Source organism: Manis pentadactyla, chromosome 18, assembly GCF_030020395.1.
Source record: "Manis pentadactyla isolate mManPen7 chromosome 18, mManPen7.hap1, whole genome shotgun sequence".
Lineage (NCBI taxonomy): Eukaryota > Metazoa > Chordata > Mammalia > Pholidota > Manidae > Manis > Manis pentadactyla.
The window spans coordinates 15,231,915-15,253,298 of record NC_080036.1 but is presented as its reverse complement, the minus strand read 5'-3'; the positions used below and the strand labels follow the sequence as shown (position 1 = coordinate 15,253,298).

At 52.2% G+C, this 21,384-nt stretch overlaps 1 protein-coding gene and 1 long non-coding RNA gene across 3 annotated transcripts in view; one reads left to right on the top strand and one right to left on the bottom strand.

The window, feature by feature from the left end:
* The window catches only part of KLF13 (KLF transcription factor 13), a 41,816-nt gene that overhangs the window by 3,020 nt on the left and 17,412 nt on the right, over positions 1-21,384 (bottom strand). The window lies entirely within an intron of this gene.
* LOC118908806 (uncharacterized) lies at positions 2,555-15,421 on the top strand. Of its 2 annotated transcripts, XR_005023361.2 has the most exons (3): positions 3,644-4,170; positions 4,754-6,718; positions 9,997-15,421. It is a non-coding gene; the product is annotated as an uncharacterized LOC118908806 (long non-coding RNA). The 2 variants fall into 2 exon arrangements; XR_008994697.1 differs by lacking the exon at positions 9,997-15,421 and having other exon boundaries at positions 2,555-4,170; positions 4,754-5,693.

Sequence of the window (21,384 nt, the reverse complement as noted above, 5' to 3'; positions counted from 1 at the left end):
GAATTTACCAAAGGCAAAAAAAAAAAAAGGACAGAAAAAATAGAGGAGAGGAAATTACCAAAGCAGCAGTAAAACAGAATCTTTCAAAGAGAGGAGGAGACTGGAAACGAATGTAGAAAGGGTTGGCACAGAGGTGGACAGGGTATAAGTAAAGACTCCTGCTGCAAGAACTTCTGCAAAGTCAGAATACTGGGTAAAAAGAAGACATCACAAAATTTAACAGAGAGAGGGAAGAAACAAACACCAGGTTATTCATGAGGGAATGAGGCTGGGCCAGACACCAGACCTCTTATAAGTTGCACTGGATGCTAGACGACAGAGTAGTATGGCCTTCCAAGTTTACATCTCACACTCATGCAAAAATGAGAAAAAAAAACTAACAAACTGAGAAGCCAAGGAACTGAGTGAACGATGAAGGAGCATCTCAGGACAAGAATGAGATAGAGACCTGGTTGGGGGCACTGGGGGTTGGGGATAGTGGCTACTGGAACAGAGGGCCAGGACTCACAGGGGGCATGATTCTAAGAGGTAAGTGAGTTCCATGCACCAGACAGTATGAATAAACTTATGAACACTGTGAAAGCATATAGTCTTTGTTTAAAAGAAAAAAGGAGGCAATTAGAAACTCCAGGAAAAACTGAAGGCATGTAAGAAAACTGTGGTCTAAATTAGAAGAAAACTAAAATGCTACATCATTATGAGCAATCAAGAAAGAGCTCTAAGCCAAGCACTGCTCTGTTTTAGGGGATTTTCATGTTACATTATTTATCTTTCATAAAAATCTCAAGAGGCACCAGAAGGGAACATAATACCAGGACAGGCTCTGGCATACAAAAGCAATCTACAGTCATGGTCATGTGAACCCTAGCAATAATTGTCAGTGTGTATAATCAATTTCATAGACAAAGTCCATACAACTAACTGATGGTCCCTGGTAGAGAACATGAATTTAAGGGAAAGGCAGTAACACAGACATGCAGAGTCAAAGGAAATCTTAACTTAGGGTAAAGTTATAAGAATAATCAACAAAAGAATTAAAATAATGATGTATCTATCAATTTAGGAGAGGTGGGGAGGAGGGACAGGAATGAAGTAAATTCTTAACTTTCATGGTAGGAAAATAATAGTATTTAAATTTGAAAAATCAAGAAACAGTAATAAAATCATACAGTTAATTTATGGCAGTAGCTACCAAGACAACTAAAATCAGAGCCATGCTGGTCCCTGAGTGAGGCTGGATTGGGAAGAGGATATTTTTTTGGTCTAAGTTCTGTGTTATTTTCCCTTAAAAAAAATCATATGCATTTATTTCATTGATAACAATAAAAAGGAATGTTTTAATATAATTCTTTACCTATCCAGCCCAACATTTCCCAAACCATGTTCAAAGAAATGTTAGAACTGAATAAACTGTTAACTGGTTCTAGGGGAAAAAAATCTTGTGAACAAAAAAGTCTGAGATGTGCTGCATGCTTATTCCGCTCTAGGAGACTCATGCCGCACTGCCATTGAATGCTCGGGAAGGCCCGGCATTAAATAGAATTGGTTTCCTTTTTTGTGGACAGGTGCTAGTTTAAGAGCTTAGTGTACATCAAGTCTGGAAGATGAAGCTCAGCCCCTATTCCCACAGTGTTTTGATGGTGTGGGCTCAGACAAGTACCTCAATGCCTGTAGTGAGGTAAGCAATGGCCCCCAAAAGACAAGTCCAAATCCTGATCCCTGGAACCTGTGAATTTGGCCTGCCTTGTGTGGAAAAAGGGTCTTTGCAGATATAATTAAAGATCTTGAGATGTGGTAACCTTGGAAGAGAAAAAAAGGGAAAAGGAGATAGAGAAGAAGACATGAGATGACAGAGGAAGAGATTAGAGAGAGAGAAACGTGTCTAAGTCAAGGAACTCTAAGGACTGTAGGCAGCCACCAGAAGCTAGGAGAGAAACATGAAACAGATTCTCCCGCAGAACCCCCAGAGGGAACTGACACTGCCAACATCTTCATTTCAGACTTCTGCCCTCGAAAACAGTGAGAGTTTTTAAGCCAGCCAGCTTGTGCTCATTTGTTACAGCAGCCACAGGAAACAAACGTCCTGCCCATCCTCAGATGGGGTCCACACGGTGATTCCACAGGCTGCACACAGCCGGCAGTCGGCACTGTGCCTGGCACATGCCAAATGCTCACTCGCTCTTGAAATGTTACCTATTATTGTTGCTTTTATCCATTATTCTTGTCAACTAGGTCTTCTCAAATATGGGGCGCTGGTGGGGGGTAGGGGGCCAATCCACATTCAGATTCACCCTTGCTTCCTAACAGGCCCTGGGCCCTTGCTGGGGACTTGTCCTTTTCAGAGTCCTTCTGCTTGCAACTCTGGGAGGCACCTGAGGTATTACAGATGGCTCCGTGACACTGGGACCTGTGGACGGCAGCACCCAGCAGGATGGAAGGCTGGTGCCAGGCAGCCTGGAGGGGCAGACACTGGGGAAAGCCCGGCATCACCAGCGGCCAGCACACAGCTCTTGGCCTATCTAGGCATCAGCCGCTCAACACTGACTGAGCACAAACCCGATGCCTGGCCCTGGGGATACGGTCGTGACGCAGACAGACAGCGTCCTCCCTGCTTCATTCTCTCCACCTCTGCCAGCCAGTTTCAGAAGGGGAGACGACCAAGAAGCGGGTCCACAGACAGACGGATAGAACATTTTGAAGTTATGATTCATGCTGGCAAGGGGCAACACTGGAGCTGGCCAGGCTGGGCGCTGGTGTCTGAGCGGCGCCCAGCAGGCTGACGGGGAGCAGACGGGAGAACGGAAAATTGGCCGGGAAGTGCAACCTGGGCAAGGGGACAGAGTCCTCCAGGACAGCCCTATCACACTTGTAGTGAGGATTATGTGGGTTATGCCCATTGATATTTATATCAGAAATTAAACCTGAAAAAAATTTAAGCTCAAGCACATATTTCAGTAGCTGTCAGAGGCATGATGTCATCACATATCATGTAGCCTCTGGAATATTCCACCGTATTCTTCTGAGAGAATGAAAGATAAAAATGTCACTGTTATGAAAGCAGCTTTGACCTCATGCCCCCCTGAAAGGGTCTTGGGTACCTACAGGTGGTCCCTGGGCCTCACTTTGAAACTGGCTCTTGTAGGGCCTGACAGCAGGGCAGTGCGGCTGGGCTGCGTGGGTGACGGGGAGACAGGGAGTGCACCCAGAGCAGGGCGGGGGGCCCAGCAGGCCCAGGCGAGTCGGCCCACGGATGAAACAAACCTGAGTTTTCTTCCTACTCGAGTAAATTCTGCATCCGCCTCCTCCTGGGCACGAGACAAGGAGACAGCCTCAGTACCTCTCAGGAAGGGAAACCCGACCCCAGCTCCCAGAACCCTGGAACTAGGCCCTCCTGCAGCGTGCCCCGGGCCTGGGATGGGCCCACTCCACAAGCTACCCTCACTTTCAAAATAGGGGAGGGCTACAAGGGCCCAAGACTAGAGACATGGGGGAGGGGTGTGGGCCAGATAGTAAGGGGCCTTGTGGGGAGGCAGGGAGAGGAAGGGAGCCGAGGTTAATTTTCGTGGGGTGCTGGGTGCACTGGGAGTGGGGAGAGAAGCTGGGGAAGGATCTGGAGCACTGTGGTGGGGGGCTTGGGAACTCAGGGTCTGGGGGAGGGGCCAGGCCCTGCTCAGGGTGGGCAAACCTGAGAGAGCCGACCTGGGGGGAGCATGGGACGCAGGGCAGGGAGTAACTGGTGGGCGCAGGACAGGGACGTGCTGGGCGGTGGGGGCGCCCCGACGGAGGGTGCACGGGTTATATAAATGTTCCCTGGCACCGCTGCGAGGCGGCCGAGAGCGATTGCCTCATCTTATCAGGGTACTCTGCGTCCCACACACTCCTCTTGCCCAAGCCCCAGGCAGGGGTGGGGACAGTGTGTTCCCTTCCCCAAAGCCGCAAGGGGCCCAGTGGCGGGGAGCAGGGGCTCTCCTCTCTCTCCGCGACCCCGCCCCTGTCCCTGCCACCAGCCGCACCTGCACTGGCTCAGAACTGTGCCTGTTCCAGCTCAGACCCAGCTCAGCCTTGGGCTGCAGTGAAATGCCCTCCCGTTTTGCCCTCCTGTCCAAAGGGCGTGCTCCCAATTATCGCAATCGCGCTATCATCACTGGCCACACTGCCAGCCCCCAAAAGGTGAGTGAGTCCCTGCTGCTCCAACAGCTCCTGCACGAACCGAACCGTCATGGCTGTTCTTTTCTGTAAGCGTCTTGTGGGCAGTGGGGGGAAGGGGGCTTTTTTGCAGTCTCCCTAGTGTCTTGCACTTAGTGGGGGCCAGAACTGTGTCTGCAGACTAGGGTTTTTTTCTGCCTGTGGGCAGTGAGCGCCCCCCCGCCAGCTGGTGCCCATGGCCTCCTGTGGGCCCCTCTCAGCGTTGGCTAGCTGCACCAGCCAGGGCTCTGGGGAGCTTGGCTGAGCTCCCGGTCATATGAGGGAGGTGGGAGGGGATGCATCTCTGACCAGGGGCGCCCTAGAGAGAAGGGCAGATGGATCTATCAATTCACCAGGGTGCCCAGGATCACATGACCAGACCTCACTAAGCACAAGGAATCCACATGGGTATGTGTATCTGGGAGAGGACGGTGAGGGGCAGGGCTGACCAGACGGAGGGAGGCACAGGGAGGACCTCTACAGAGAAACAGCTTTTCCCTGCTCCCAGGTCCCAGGTCCCAGGCTCTGGCTATGCACCACCAGTGAGCGGGCTGTCATTCATCAGCAGGAAGCTCTGATCTGTGGCCACTGGCATGAAGTCATGTCCAGCTCCAGCCTCAAGACTGCCATGTTCTCCACTCCAGGGAATCCCGCTCACCCTCCTGCTCTGGGGCAGCTTGGCAGATGTCAGCCACTGGGGCTGATCAATGGCCAGCCTCCAAGGAAACCCAGGCGCACAGCAGCCTTGGGGTCAGCAAAACGTCCTGTCTGTGGTGGGGAACAGGCTTCATTACTTTATTTAGAAGGCCATTTCGCTGCTCTACTGGTCACTGAAAATACTGGTTTAAAGACTCATGTGGAGGTGACACGCAGATGTCCCATCTCCCAGGAAGTCCAGGATGGAAGTTCTTACCCACCATGGTACAGGTGAGGGGGGTGAAGCCCAGGAGGAGAGAGAGCTGCCACTCAGCAGGAACCCCTCTTGCCCTAAGACTCAGCTGTAGCAGCAGGAGCTTTCTGCGTGGAAGCAGCCCTGCACTGAGCAGCGCTGCCCTGGCCCCACTCCTGCGCTCCTATTCGTTTACTGACAGCCCCGGGAGTGTCCTCCAGCCTGTTGCTCAGTCACTGTGAGGCTAAGTGGGAGAAGACACCTGCTAATAGGAGATACACAGTTATCGCCAGTAGGGCTCCTGAGCAGTGCTTGTGTGAGCAAGCTAGCAGCAAACAACCGTGGCAAGAACCACTGGTTGCACGTGGAAGCCCCATACCAGGCAGGGCTCGCCCAGGCCCTGGTCCTGGCCCCAGCCCAGGGTGCTCTGGACTGGTGCTGTTGTGGGTGCACGTGTGTTACTGATCACATGCTCCCTTTCACTCTTGCACATGCCAGAGCTGGCGGGACATGAAGGGAGGTGGCGCCGGGCTGGAGACTGTTACATACAGCCTCAGGGGTGCTGCTGAAACAAGAAAATATGCCTTTTGTAGACATGTGTGTCTCCTCACTTCTACAATGGATCCAAGTGTATTTTTAAAATAGGCGTTTTTATTATTGTTGCTTTGCTTTGCTTTGGAATAGGATAACTTGATTTTAAAAGTCATGAAGATAAACAAATAGAAAGAACTCTGAAAAAAAAAAACAATGGTGGGAGGGGAACCAGACCACCAGATATCCAACATACCATCCCATAAGCTGGTAACTGACCAGTGGGGCAGAGCAGAGATGCAGGAACTAGACTCAAAGTCAGTGGGACCCCATGTTTAGCATAAAGTAACATCTCAGATGGAGTTGTGGGGGCGAGTCCAAAATAGGTGTTTGGACAACTAAGTAGCATCTGGGAAGAAAGTAAGGTCCATGCTTCACACCACGATAAATTCCAAATGGGTTAAAGATTTAAATGTGAAAAATGAAACCACAGATGTTCAAGGAGAAAACATGAGAACTCCCCTTTATGATGTAAGGACAGAAGGTCTTCCTATGAATCAAAGCCCAGAAGCCATAAATGAAAAGATCGATAAACCTGATTACAAAAGCACAAGGTACTTCTCCATGGACAAAGTCACCATAAGCAAAGGCAAAAGATAAATGACAAACTGAGAAAAAAATATGTGCAGCTCATCTATCACAAAGGACTAGCCTCCAACATAGGAAGAGCTCACAGAATTAAAGGGAAAAACCAACGCCCAACAGAAGATGGCAAAGGCTACACTAGACAGGTGATCAAAAGGAAATGCAATGACTCAAACATCTGAAAGATGCTTAGCCTTGCCCACTGAGAGACAAACACTAACCAGACCCCACTGAAATCTAGCTGCTTACCTACCAGGGAAGTGAGGCTGGGGGAACACTTCACTGACAGAAAGACAGCTTGTCAAAACCTCTGTGGTGGGTGACTGGGCAATACCTACAAAAATTCTGACCCCACAAACCAACTTTTGGGAACCTATTCCACAAACGCACGTGCACGCCTACAAAATGGGATATATGCCTGATTATTCAATGCAGCAAAAGCCTCAGAACGCACGTCCTTACACGGAGGTGCGTAAAATAAATTATGGAACCCCGAGTACTGTGGAAAGGAAGCAGTACAAGCTCTTCCTGAACTGCTATGGGAGATCGCTAAGTGATACTGCTGGGTGCTGAAAGCAAGCTTCAGAGCAGGACACATGACACAGGAGACTAAACGGGGAATACACATACGTGCAGTCATGTGTATACACAGAACTGTCCTCCAGAGGGTGGGTGGGGTTGGGAGAATTTTCCTTAGAAAGCTATTTAATCCTCTAGGATTTTGAACACACAAATGTAATTACTATTCAAAAAAATTTTTTTAAATCATAGCAAACTAGGAAATGCTAACCATAAATAATACTAAAAACAGGCATTAAAGGAACAACACTGTGCATTCCTGGGCAGACCCATTCAGTCCACATGGCCTTGCATATTCCTCAGCACATCCAAATACTACCCCAAAAGCTCCTCTTTAAATAGGTTTCCTTTCTAGAAGGTGTCCCAGGGCAGGACTCCAGAGCTCGAGAGTCCCTGGGTCACACTGCAAATTGTTCTGTTGGAGGGCACTCCCTGATAAACGGTCTGACAGACCTGGCCTGACTTAAAAGACAAGGGGGAGGAGTCTGAACAGCAGCAGACTCAGGGCTGTAATTACATGTACAAGGCCCCTCCAGGCTCCTGAATACCATGCTCCTGTCATAAAAATTGCTTTGTCCACCCTCACATGACTATCTGTTGAGAACCAGCCTGGGTGGATGGGACAGGCGTCAGCCCTTCCTCCCCTCACAATCTAGGGGAGTTCGTGCAGCTATCAGGACTCAGACTACAAGTTCAAGGCAGGAGAATCGGTCCCCTCTGCCAGCGACTGGTGAGGAGGCCACAACTAGGGAACCTGAGCAAGCTTCTGGGAAAGGTTTTCTCTTGTACCAAAAAAAGGAAAAGGAAAAGAGAAGAGAGCAAACGGCAGGGCGTGAGGTGTGCTGGAGGTGGGTGCTTGCAGAAAAGACTCTACATGCTGGCTGGGCTGTGATGTCCAGGGGTGCTCCAGTCACTGGTGCCTGCTGGGGCAGGTCCTCAGACACTCAAGAGAAGCCAAACTGCTCCTTGACAGGGACAGGCCCTCAGCGAACCTGAGGCCACCCCCGCCACCACTGACAGCTCAGCCAGTGCCCCAGGGAGAGGGCAGGCAGCGGGTCAGATTCCCTTCCTGCGGCCATCTGCCAGTGCATACTGCCAGCCGCCCTGCCCTGCACACCAGGCTCTCTGGGCAAGCAAGGGAGGGGCCCCTCTGCAGAGCCTTGGGTAACCATCTGCCCCACTTCCTCTTCCGGCATCTCCCCCTCCCCAGTCTTTATTTCCTCACTTTGGTCCTCTCCCCTCTGCCGCCTGGGTGGGCCTTGCCAGTGGGGACCCAGCGCAGCTACAGTCACTCCAGTTGTGATACGATCTGGGCACAGGCATCTGCAAACACACAGCTTGGCAGGTATGCAGCTTTTGCTTTTGACACAGGCAGGCTCATGTGACACCACAAACCCTGAGAGACAGGAGGGTGTCAAGATGAAATCCATCTCAGATATGGGGGTGCAGCTGACCTACCTTTTCCAGAACAGTTCAAAACTGCAGAGAAACTGCTCCAGACCCCGGAGAGCCCAGGAAAGCTCCCGAGGCCTCTCCTTCAGGAGTCCAGGTCACCAGGCACACAGTTGCTTCAGCCCCTTGGAACAGTTTACACCCAGTGTTTTGGGAAAACTGTTTTGTTCAAAAAACCACCACAGAGAACAGGTCACTGGAGCAGCAAGCTGGAGGCCTCACCCCTCAGCAAACCTGCGTTCCGTCCAGGTGCATCCTGGTCTACACACATGCCGCCCTCACTCCCAGCCCCCTCCCCACCAGAAGAAGTCCACACTGCTGTGGAGAAGGAGGGGCTCCCAGGGGGTCTTTCAGGCTCAAGGGACACAGGCTAGCCCCTTCCCTGGCACAGGCTTTGAGCCCATCCCTTCCTTCTCACACCCTACCTAGTCTCCAGTCAGTCTGGAACAGGTCTTTTGGGGACCCTGGGGACCCCAGTCGGGAAGAAAAACTAGATGCCATTCTGCACCTCCACCTTCCCCACCACAAAGCCTCCCAGAAGCCCCAGGGGTGAATGTCCCCTTCCTCAGCAGTGTTACAGGGGACTCTATGACACAAGGCTGCCTGATACCAAGGGAGGGCTGGAGAAGGCTGGGACAAGCTGCCTGGGGCAGGTCCTGTCATGTACCCTGCCTCCTTCCCCCAGGACCCCAAGGTGGGGCATGCAGGATTCAGAGTTCCTTGTGTCACCTCCAAAGTCACTGGAACCAAGCTTCACATGTTGGGTGGGGTGAGTGGACAAGGGGAGGGTGAACATGGCAGCTGCCCAGCTGTCTCTAATGTCCTCATAAATCACCAAACAGGGGCCCACTTAATATGCATTCCCATTCACATGGACCAACCAAGAAAATGGACCACCTGAGCAGCTGAGGCCCACTGTCCCAAAGCATATGCCGCAGAGCCGTGAATGCAGGAAGGAAACACAGCCGTCATCTTGGGAAGGCAGAATTTACTCAGACTGTCCTTTCTGCATTCCTATACTTTCCATTGAACTGCTTTATGCAGTTGGAAGGAATGTAGTATGTTAACTCACAAAGTTGTATGCACATACAGCCATACATGTGTAGATACATATGTATAGATATCACAAATGTCTACTGCAAAATAATAATAGTGTCACCTAAACTCCAGCCCACTAACTGGGCCTGCTTCCTCAGAACCTAGCACTTCTGGCCTCTGATGACGGAGCACAGCAGCATTCATTTACACGCACGGGTGCATGTGCCTGGAAAGGTCAAAAGGACCACATGCCAGGAATTTCATAAAGGCGTTTCCCCTTCTTTTGCTAAGGGTTACAAAACACATTTGAAAATTTCCGTTCCCAAGGTCCCTTTAAAACAGCAATAATAAAATAGCGAAGGTTTCTGCCAGCAGGTAGCCAGCCAGAAGCCACCCCAGACAAAGGCACTCAGGACTTTCTCTCTGTCTCCCCTTCACACACACACACACACACACACACACACACACACGCACGCACACATGCACTCGTGTGTGTGCTTCTCCTGAAGGGACATGCAGGGGGAGGTATATTGGCTCTCACCCCCCAAAAGCTTCCAGATCTTGGACTGCTACATACAAAGGTCCTTTCTCAAGGTAATCAAATGCTATGAGTGGACTCATGTGAGCTGAGCCCAAAAAACAGGCATTTCCATTTTTTTTCCTCTCTGTTCCAGGAGCACTTTCTCTGAGCTGAATGGAGTGACTCACATCAAGCTCCCTTACCCCCCTTTTCTTTGCAATCTTGAAGGAAACACTCCCCTGCTTCAGAAGCCAGAGCTCCATCAACAACCCTGCTCTGGGAATCTTAGACATACTGTCCACCCAGCGCTGACAGCTCAGAAGTGACAGATGCTTCAATAGGTTTTCACAGCAATTTTCTCCAAAAATAAGGAAAAGCAAGGACATGAGTTTGGAATCCACAATTAATGATCCAGAATAAAGAACTCTCAAATCTCAGCAATAAGCAAACACCTGATTTTAAAAATGAACAAAAAGTGTGAACTCAGCCAAAGAAGATATAGATGGCAAACATCTATGGTGAAAAGATGCTCCATATCATTTGTCATTAGAGACAGGCAGAGTAAACGAGGAGAGGACACCACACTAAATGAGTTTGGCAGTTTCTTGTGAGGTTAGAAATGTCACTGTACAACCAGGCAATCCCACTCCTAGGCATTTACCAAGTGAACTGAAAACCCATCCGCAAATGTTTAATATAGCACCTTTATTCACATTCAGCAAAAACTGGAGGCAAGCACTTTTTATAGGTGAAATGGTGGTGTATCCACACAATGGAGTACTATTCAGTGATAAAAAGGAAGGAGCTATTGATTCACACACAAAATGGATGACCCTTAAATGCATTTTGCTAAGTCAAAGAAGCTAGACCCAAAAGTCTATATATTGTATGACTCTTGTCATATGACATTCTGTCAAGAGCAAAACTGTAAGGACAGAAAACACGGCAGGGGTTGGGGATCAGGGAACAGTTGACCACAAGGGGGATTTTTAGGGTAATGGAACTGTTCTGCATGTCCCTGGGGTGGTGGATACCAGACTCTACTTGGGTCAAAACCTACAGGACTGTGCACCACAGAATGCACTTAAACATATGCAAATACTTAACATGTAAAGGAAGCTAGGGTCTCTGACTGGATGACAAATGTAAGACCTGGCCTCTTAGGAGGGGGTGGGTAAAAGAAGCTGACCTAAGGAATTTGGGAAAATGGTGGTTTGGCTAGAAACTGAAAGATTACAGACAAAAGGAACTATACTTAAATATGCTCTCATTTCTCATGAGAATGTGGGTTAACAATTCTGAAACTGCTTCACATGGATGCTGTGGCTAAACCAACAGGTGACTACTGCACAGCAGCTGGGGGGAGCCGTATCTCACTCTGGGAGAGGTAAGTTACAGACCAGCAGGGGGTGAGTGAGAATGTGCCCTTCCTGAGGGGCCGCCCCAGAGTCAACATTGGTGTGATCTCATGTTCAGTCCCATGTGCATACCGAGGGGCAAGGAGATGATTAAAGGCATGTGTGTGTAAATGGGCTGGTACACACATGTATGAACTCTGTCCACTGGGTCTGAAGCAGCAACACTCCAGGAGCAAGGAACACACCCAGCGCCGAGACCTTGGTTTCTAGATGCCATTTTCCAATAAAGGAAACAGGGACCTTAGGAGAAATGACTGATCCTGGGACTACAGCAGGAAAAGTACAAGATAAGCCTGAAGCATCTTGTGATGCCAGGAAGTAAGGAAGTACACAAAAAACCAATGATGGGGGCAAAAGGCTGCAGAAGTCAACCTGACCAGAGTTCCTGGCCAAGCCTGGATCGTTCAGGCAACAAAATAAACATCAGGGGTAAGTCACGTGGATAGCATCCTCCCACTTACCAAAGGGAGATGTGAGGGACAGGAAGGGCACTTCGCCAGTGCAGTACTAGTCCCCAAAAGCCAAAAACCAGTCTATGCACGAAAAAGACATCAGGCAAGTGCAAACTGAGGGACATTCTACAACTACCTGGCTACCACCCTTCAAAACTGTCAAGGTCCTGGAAAACAAGGAGAGTCTGTGAAACTACAACAGCCCTCAGAAGCCTAAGGCATGATGACTGTAGTTCAGATAATGAATTATAGAAAACCCATTTGACTCACATTTTGGATCACTACAGAGGTGACTATGTAGCCCATTTCTGAATAAGTCAGTACTTCCAAGAGAATGCAAATAGTTAATACAGCTCAGTTGCTGGAGAAAGTCAATGATTTCTGAGGCTCCTCAAATGCTTTGGGACACTGGCCCACGCAGTGGTCACCTTTGCCAACTGGACATTTCCCTGATGAATGACTGCCCACCTCGAGCACAAACACATGGGAGCCACCCAGCAATTGTGGCAGTGACAACTAGGGCATGTGGCCCAGCACCATGCTCCATGTCTTCTCTTCCTGGAGAACGTGACTTCAGTTCCCAACAGCAAAGCACAGGTAGGAATGCTCCCTTCCCGACTCCCCTCAGCTGTCACTGGTTTTGGGAATGGATTCTGGCCATTGAGTTCTACATAAGCCACTGGGCGTGTTCCCTCTGCCCTTCGCCCTTGCCCTTCTTTCTGCCTGGAGTATGTTCCAATCTTGTAGGAGCAGTAGGTGTCATACAGTCACGGGGTGGAATGCCTGGCTAAATCCATATACCAACAATGACTGAAGAGAAAGAGACAACGAGCCTGAGTCCCAGGTGGTGCCCCGGAGCAGCACACCAGTCCTGGATACCCACATCAGGACCTGTAACCTGAGAAAAACAAGCCAAAGCCTGCCAATCTCGGGGTTAGCCTTTCTCCTTCCCCTGCACAAACGTCTTCTCGTGAGCTACTGCTCCCAGAATACTGCTCACTGAAGCTCTGGCTGTATAATTTCTGGATAACATCACTGGACAGGAACAAAAAGAGGCCACTGGCTAACTAGGGGCTGGACAGCACAGCCTACCACAGCGCTGAGAGCCTGTGCTGGGAAGGGCTTCTCTCGCTGACAAGGGGAGGGCCTCATGTTACTCTCACCCCAACCCAGACCTTCCTACCCTAGACCAAATGCCAAGTGGGCACTTTGGAAAAAGATGGCAGCTCACCACCTTCCCATCCCCAGATCCCTTTAAAATGAAAGAAAAGGATTTAAAGGACAAAGTGAAAGGAGATAATCATTGGGAAGCTGGAAATTAGCAAGATGTTAGAGAAAGCAAAGAAGCAGCTCTTACTACTCTGTAAAACATGACCTCCACCCCTGCAAAGGACCAGGACTGCCTGGTTGGGGGGTACAGTGGGGCTAAAAGAGGGGGCACCTGAACATTAATTAGAGAAGCGGTGGACACAGCATGGTGACCTCTCTGCCTCACATATGGCTGCTGCCTTTCCTGCACTTGCCGAAGACCAGTTCCTGTCTGAGCAGGTCAGCAGAGGCGGGGGCCCAGGACTAGGGACCCCAGACAGGGTTCAGGGCAGGGCAGCTTCTTGGACGGGGGCTTGAGGAACAGCCTGCTAGACCATGTTGCCATGTCCAGCAGTCTCCCTGCCTGGCTCCCTGGGCAGGGCTACACCCCCAGGCAGGGACAGAGAGTCACTGAGACCCCTGTGCACCTGGACCCCCAACCAGCTCCCAGCCTCTGGGCAGCATCCCAGACACAAAGTGTCATCAGACACCAAGAAAAGCCTCTGACGCCAGTGGACAAGAGAGATCAGCAAGCAGAAGGCCCAGAGGATGCAGGGACTGCACCACGTGGGGTGAAGCAAACTTCCAGAGCTGCCACTCAACCTCAGAGGTAAGATATGAGTCTGTAAAGCCACAACTGGATGGTCCTCAAAAAAAGGAGACCCAAACCCAAGTCTGAAAGTGAAGACAAAGCAGGAGAATATGGCAGAGACTGAATCTCACTTTGAGAGTTGGAAGAGAACACTGGGAAAGTCCCTCCAAAAGCAGATGGAAGATGGAAAGACGGATGAGAAGAGGCAAAAGGCATGAAAATGGAGTGGTCAGCCCAACAATTCCAGTCCAGATAGAAGAACCCAGAGACCTCAGAGACACAGAGGTGGCCATCACCCAGAGCAAGAGCAAGGGTGGGCCCCAGACTCTGAGGGCTCTCGAGGCTGCACCAAGGGGCCCACTGCAGGAAACCAAGCCTGGCCCACGTGCCTCCGCTCAGCCCGGGAGCCTGGGCTAAAGACTGCAGCCCAAAGTTCCAGGGAAGGAAATCAGGAATCAGAATGGCTTCAGCCTTCTCGACAGCAACATTGGAGACCCAAGACAGTGCGGCGAGTCCCTCTAAACTCCGGAGCAAACACGGGACCTGTGACCTGACACCCAGGCCAACGTGAACCAAGTGCTAGACCAGGAACAAGACACTCCAGACACGTGAATATTCAAAAAAACTGCCTCCCACACCATCCTTTGGGCTCCGCTAAAAACTAGAGGGGTGGGTTCGAGGAAATGCAGCCCAAGTGGTGGGGAGGGGCCTCAGGACACAGCGACCACCAGTCTGGATCTGTCAGAGTCTGGAGATGCTACATGGGCAGGGGAGGTGGGGATGAGTCAATGACAACAGCGCTGAGAGAACCAGGCAAAAAGGGTAACTCTCCAGTCTAAGGGAAAGCAAGCACATGTGGCAGCCGGGTCCCCTGCAACTGGCATTTACTCAACGCTGTCTCTGAATACTAATGCTGACCTAACCCAATACCCCACTGTCACAGTGCAGGATGGGGGTGACAGGGAGCTCATCTCTCATCTGCCATCACAGGAAGTCAGCAGATGATGCTACAGCCGAAACATGGAGAAGAACCCCTTCTGATGGAAAGCTAGGAAGGAAATACCAAGAAGGCGGTTGAAGAAGCCAACAGTGGCTGCCTTTGGGAGGGGGACCAGGAATGTTGGGGCACATAATAAAATGTGCAGGACAATTTGGTCTTTGGGCTACATTTATTATAGTGTGCATTACTCTAATAAAATTGTTAAAATAGTATATAAAATGGGACAGGGTAACATTCTCAGCAGCCAAAACTTCCCTTAGAGAACCACCCTGCTGTCCTGGCCACCCCACTCCAGGAATGGTGTGAGGCTGTAGGTGCTGCCAGGGGTGTGGACGGCACACCAGCCCTGCTCCTCCTGCCCTCCTGCGAGAGAAAAGCTCACTGGGCAGCCCGGCCTCCTCCCTGCCTACCCGGGCTATCCTAGTACTGCCTTTGATTGCTTACATTGTTGCTTTTGATTACCTGTCCAGAATAGTTCAACACTGACAGATGGTTACTTCCTGGGTGCCTTCTACCTGGCAACAAAGTTCTGACGTGAGACTAGGGACAGTGAGAGGGGACTCAGGTGAAGACCCATGCCCCTTCCTGACTCTGACCAATCGTCCAGGGTAACTTCAGACTTTGGCTTTCTTTAGGCCACATTTTATTCATGTTATTCTAGGATTAGACATGTTGGACTTTCATTTAAAAGTGTGCAGCACTGAAACATTAATGGACAACCTGATACGGTGTCTGGGGTTTCCTCGAAAACAACTGAGGCTAGGGCGGAGGGGGTGCTGAAGGTCTGCTGCTCCTCTTGTGCTCCTCTTGGCCGAGGTTTAACTGTATGCCCGTGGCCTAGAACCCCACGCTGAGGCCCAGCCTGGAGGCCACTCTACCCGCTGGATTTCTTCCCTCCTCTGGCTATCCCAAGGCCTGCTCCCCACATCCCAATTTGGGGTCTGGCCAGCTGTTCCTCTGCCTGCCTTCCCATGGACAGGGAAACACCTGCAGGCCTGGGCCAGTGTCCTAGACTTGCCATTGCAGTCTGTCCACACAGGCCCTGCAGCCTGACGCTGGTCTCTCGGGTCTTGCCACAGCCAAGCACCACATCTGACCCCAGACTATGAGTGTCCACTTGGTCCTGGAGTCTGGGAGCTCTGGGGAGGTCCTGATTCCCAAGGGTCTATAAGCTAGGCATGGCAATGGGGGTGTTCTTCCCAGAGCTGGCCTGCTTTCTGTTTAAAAGGAGAAACAGACTCAAAGAAGAGTCCCTCTTCTCTTCTGCATGTTAGTGCCCTACGGGTACACGGTCCTTGGCAAAGAGGGAACCTGGGGGCATCCCCATCTGCTGAGGGCCCCCCGGCCCACCCACCTGAGGTGGGGAAGGCTGGCTCCAGTGAGGCATGCCCACACGTGCTGCCAGATCACTGTGGGAACCCTGGCCACAAACACGCAGCCCCCCTTCCTGGCAGCTATTCTTGGTCTGTGTCTCCCTTTGGGGGGGAGGATAAGGGTGGAAATGATCAGAAGCTAAAATTAGCAAACGGCAAACAATTGAGGCCAGGAATCTGAGGTCAGCTGAGGATAACGGTTTGTTTTCTGTGGCCCTGAGGTGGTTTGAGCAATAAAGGGAATTGAAAATGAAAACAAATCTGGAAGTAGCCCAACCTCTGCCGGGACCAGGTCAGACCCTGGGCAAGCCACCGGGGGTGGGGGATGGGCCGGGCCAGATGGCAGGGACTCTGCACAGGCCAGGACCCTCCCTGGGCTCCCCGCCTCCCACAGGGACTGGCTGCTGTTCCCCTCTGAGCCAGCCCTCAGCAGCCGGAAGAGCACCTACAGCGGTGGGTTATGGAAGGCTCTGACGGGCTCCCAGGCACGTGCCTGGTTTTGAATTCCACTCTTGGGAGGGCTGTTACCAGCAGCTGTAAAACCCCCAGAAACTGTGTCGCCATGTAACCAGAGCTACAAGCCTGTGCTCACCTTTTAACATGACCCAGTAAAGTGGCCTAATGACCAGGAAATCGGGCACAGCCAGGGTCTGTGACACCCTAAGTTACACAGCCAGCAAACAGTGGAGCCGCCCTGAGCCCAGCTCCCTGCCTCCACCCGCGGCAGCCCCTCCTCCTCCAGAAAGCCTACCAACACACTTAGACGAGGAGGAGCCAGAGGCCAGAGGCCAGAGGCCTGCGGCCAGGGGCCCTGGACACAGCAAGGCGTGGCTGGGAGCAGGGGCCCAGGCCCCAGGTTTGAGGGAGGCAGGAGTTGTGACTCCTGATCACCCCGAGATGGGCTGGCTGCAGATAAACAAGGGGAAGACAGCCCAGCCTTGCTACTGCTCCAGGGTCAGGGAGCTGCCCTCCCCTACGAACTCCAGGTCCCGCTGCCCTGTGGTCTTGGGATTCTATCTTGATGTCCACAGCCTGGGACCTGGAAACAATGCCCTCCGCCCTCCCTGTACTCCCTTGGGTACTCAGCTTGGGTCCACAGGACGTAACACAGCTTTTCACTAATGTACACAGAAGCCTGGAAACAGGCTACAAACATGCCCCAGACCTGAGGATGGGGGTCCTGCGCTTAGGACAGAGCAGGTGCCCAGAGGCCCTTCCCCAGGGCCGCTCTGCTCAGCGCCCAGCTGGCCACCACCCTGGCCACCTGGCTGTGCCTCTGGACTAGGGCTGAGGATGCTGGGAACCAGGGGAGCTTCAGGGGTGGAATCACAGAGCTCAGGCCTGCCTTTTCTTGTCCTCATCCCTCAGGAGGTGGAGAGGGCCCCGCGTGGACACAGGAGATGAAAAGAGGGATGGAGACCCCTGGGTGTGGCCTGAGCTCCAAAGATGAGAAAAAGCTCCCACAGCAGCTTCCCAGGCTGAGCACAGCTGTGAGAAAAACCTTTCCCCGGCCTAGCAGATCTTGGGACCCCTGGTATCTGAGGCTGGGTCCAGAGGTGGGGTATACCACAGGATGTCTGAGGGTCTTCAGGTAAAGAGCCAGTGAGCCTGGGGCCTTTGTTGTGTAAACATTATCCGACTAGTGACCACAGCCCACTGCAAAGCCCTTCTGCACATCTGATTACACCCCCCTGCCAGAGTGCGGGACCGGGTGCGCTCATGCACTGCTGGTGGGTGCCAGACTCATTCTCCCCTTGTAGAAGCCAATCTGCTCTAAATGCACCGTCCCTTGCAGGCTCCCAGGAGTTTATGTTGTGAAAACAATAGGGAGGAGCCCACCGTGGACGGTGCCAGTGGCAAGTTGTTTGAGGACAGCACTGCAGGTACCACAGCCACCCAACCTCCGATCAGGACACAGGAGACAAAGAAATGAGGGTGCACTGGACAGCCAAGAAAGGCCGGGTCAGAAAGCCAGTCAGCATCTTGGAGATGTGATCCTGACCGAATGGTAAAGTGGCAATGTGCAGAACATAAAATGACATGTGTGGACAATCCTAAGTTTTGTGTTCAAAATACATATTAAAGAACATTTATTAAAACATGCATGGGCAAAAAAGTTAGCAGTGGTGATTTGCGGGTGGTGGGATTTAAAGTTATTTATTTTCCTCCTAACTTTTCTCTTAATACTTTTCTGCTTCTCAAACTTTCATTAACACACTCAACTTTTACAATCAGAAATAAAAATACATGCAATGCACTCAAATCAGTCTTTCGGCAGGCCAACTTCTTGTGAGAAACGCAGACTCAGTTATGGCGAACCCCATCCCCAGGGACAAAGAGCCGGTCCACAACATGGCGGAGCACATGTTTTCCCAGTGTTGGCTGGACCCAGCTCAGAGGCTCCCACCAGGTCCAGGAATGGCAGATTTGGGTCGTCTGAAGAGGAAAGTCATTCCCAGAGACAAATCTCTACTCGTCCCTTTTCTCGCTGTCACTACAAGATGCCCTTACAGGAAGGCCATTACAAGCTAGGCTTCTCATGTATTCAGAACTTCTGTAACCCCAAAGCACCCTGGGCAGTGGGTGCTGGCCCAGGTTCTGGCCTGGCCATGGGGCAGCTCAGCTCAATGGACCTTGCCTCCTCCACCAACCTGGGCCTCCTCTAAGGCCCGCCTAGAGGGCTGTACCCCCAGCAAAGACAACCTGCAGATCCTCTGAAATCAGACCAGAGGCTACCTTAAATGCCAAACTGTTTTCTCAAAACACTGGGTGGGTGGAACCAGTGCAGAGCACCAGGCCCTGGGTCACACTGCCTTTACCCCACACCCTGGGGGACACAGTTCCCTACAGCCAAAGTTGAAGCATCGATGAACTCTCACATACTTCCCCCTGAGGTCTGTAATGGGCTGAAGTTCACAGATGCCCACCTGCCTGGCCAAGGGCTCAGTTGTTCACATATGACCCACGTGGGGAGCCCAGGATGGGTTCTGAACAAGGGGCCTGTGTGACCGGAGAAATGAGCAAGTGGGTGTCAAAGTACCTGGTTCTTCTCTTCTCCTTCCTTCTCCCAGCCAGGACCCCTGGATCTGTCATGCCCACTCCCTCACTGTGCCTTGGGCAGACCTCTCCTCTTCCCAGCCTGTGATTTGCATACTGGCTTAAAAACAGAGACCACGGGACACCACTCCCCAAGTGCTGAAAGGTCAGAAGAATTCTCTGCAGGGCTCCATGTGGTGGACAGCCAAACCAACTGAAGAAATGTCCACAAACACTGCAAGGGCTTCTCCGAGGACTGGGCCCGTTCAGCTACTCTCTGAGGACTTAAGGGTCAGCCAAGAACATGTGGTTTATCAGTTGTTTTACCGTTTAACTTTATGTGGAATTCCAAGGACCTTTGAACTCATCAGCTTTTTAATTCACGCCCAGCTTCACACTGGCTGGAGGGGTGCCGGAAGCTGTGACCCCCAGGGATCCCTCCAGGCCCAGGAGAGAGGGGCCTGAAGCCCCCTGCTTCTGACTTCCAGATGGGCACAGGAGGCAGAGCCAATGATACAGGCCTAGCCCACACCCACCCCCGAGGGGCCCGGTGAGCGCCCATTTCCTTCCTCACTGCCTGCTAGGCCTCACGGAGAGGGCACCACCCTCATGTAGCAAGCGGTCCAAGGAAGTATCAGAGGTGAGGCCATTGACTAGAGGCTGGCAGTTCTGACACCTGGTGGGGGTCCCAACATGGGTGCAGGATCAGATCACACCACAAAGTAAGCCCACTCTCAATCACTAGCCACCATTCAACCCACGAAAGGGGTGCTGCTCCCAGTACAGCCCAGCAGAGCACCCGTTTCCCACATGGGCTGGCCGCTGGACTGGACAGCTGCCGTCATCCATCCCTGGCTCTGGGAAGCTGGTGCCTAGGTAAGTACCGACACAGTGGGTCACAGGAAAGCACTGGGCAGCAGCACTCCCACAGGTCGTGGGACTCCCACAGATGCAATCAGTCACAGACCATGACCCTCCAAAGTCAGGCAACAAAAAGCCCTTGCAAGTTGGAGGAAGTGGGCCTGCGGAAAATAGAGCACCCCACCCACCCCACCTCTGCACTCTGTCCCAGAAGATCTCTAGGCCTCCACAAATGGCCCTGGAAAAGGCTAACCCCAATGTCAGCAGCTGTGGCTGCACATGCGCCCAAGGCACAGAGGCCTGGCATGGGGCCCAAGCCCCAGGCTCATAAAAAGGATGTGATCAGTGCCCTGTACAGGTAGGCTGGGCATCTGCAGTCCCCGTCACCATGGGCAGCAGCAGGGCCCTCCTGAGTCTGCGTGCTGGGTCACGGCTGGCGAGGGCAGAGCCAAGCAACCGTGTTCTCTGGGAGGTAAGACTGGAGGAGCCAGAAAGGCCTTCTCCTCTGAAGTCTCTGTGCTGCCCACAGAGCTCTGGGCGGGGGAGGGGGCTGCCTGCTGATGCGGGAGGGTGTCCACACCCTATTAACTCATTTCTCAAGCCTTCAAGACTCAAGACACAGACTGAGCTGGGTGCCCTGTCCCAGACCAGACTCCACCACAGCCCCAGCTGAAGGCCTGCAGGCAAGGGGCCTGACAATCCCACCCAGAGCCCCTCCTGTGAGGATGCCCCTCGTCCCTGCTGGCCCACCATTCTCGTCTGCACCTCCATGACCTCAGCAGCCTGGCTGCTGACCCCTTGGCCCTGATAGCAATGGGGATACGCAGTGAAAGCACAGTGGTAAGGGGTGATGGGTAGGTCCCATATACTGACCCACATGGGGCTGGCTACAGTCTGGACCCACCCAACTGCCCGTCACCTAGGATGCCTCTATCTAGAAACTGAAAGGTTTGGAGGCACAGGTGGTGTTTTCATTTCTTCTTCCAGTTGAAGGTGATGCCTCTGAAAAGAGAAAATTAGTATGAAAGTGAACCACTGTGACAAAGTGGGCTGTCACCTCATGGAGGCCTTGCCAGTGCAGAAGCTGGGGTTGTAAGGGCCAGGGGGAGGCTTTGGGCCCTTGGGCCTGGAAGCCCTCAAGGCCCTGAGAGGTGGGGGGCCTAGGGGAAGTCAGGATAAAGAAGAGAAGGAAGAGCCAGAAGCAGGACAGCTCGGGCAGGACCAGGGGCGGGGGCACTGGGGCCCGCAGGGAAGACGGGAGAGCTCGGGGCTGCGGTCAGGTGAGGTGCCTGCTGAGGAGAGCTCCCGCCCGCTCTGAAGGCAGGGGGAGAAGGCTACAAGTTCAGGAAAAGGAAGAGGGTGCCTTCTGGGACCACAGACAGGTGATCTTCCTAGAAATAACACTCAAAATCATTGCAGAACAGGACGGATCCCCACTGGGGCAGGCCGGAGGCTCATGGGGGCCCAGGGCAGTGGGGCACCTGCCAGAACTGGGCTCAAGCCAG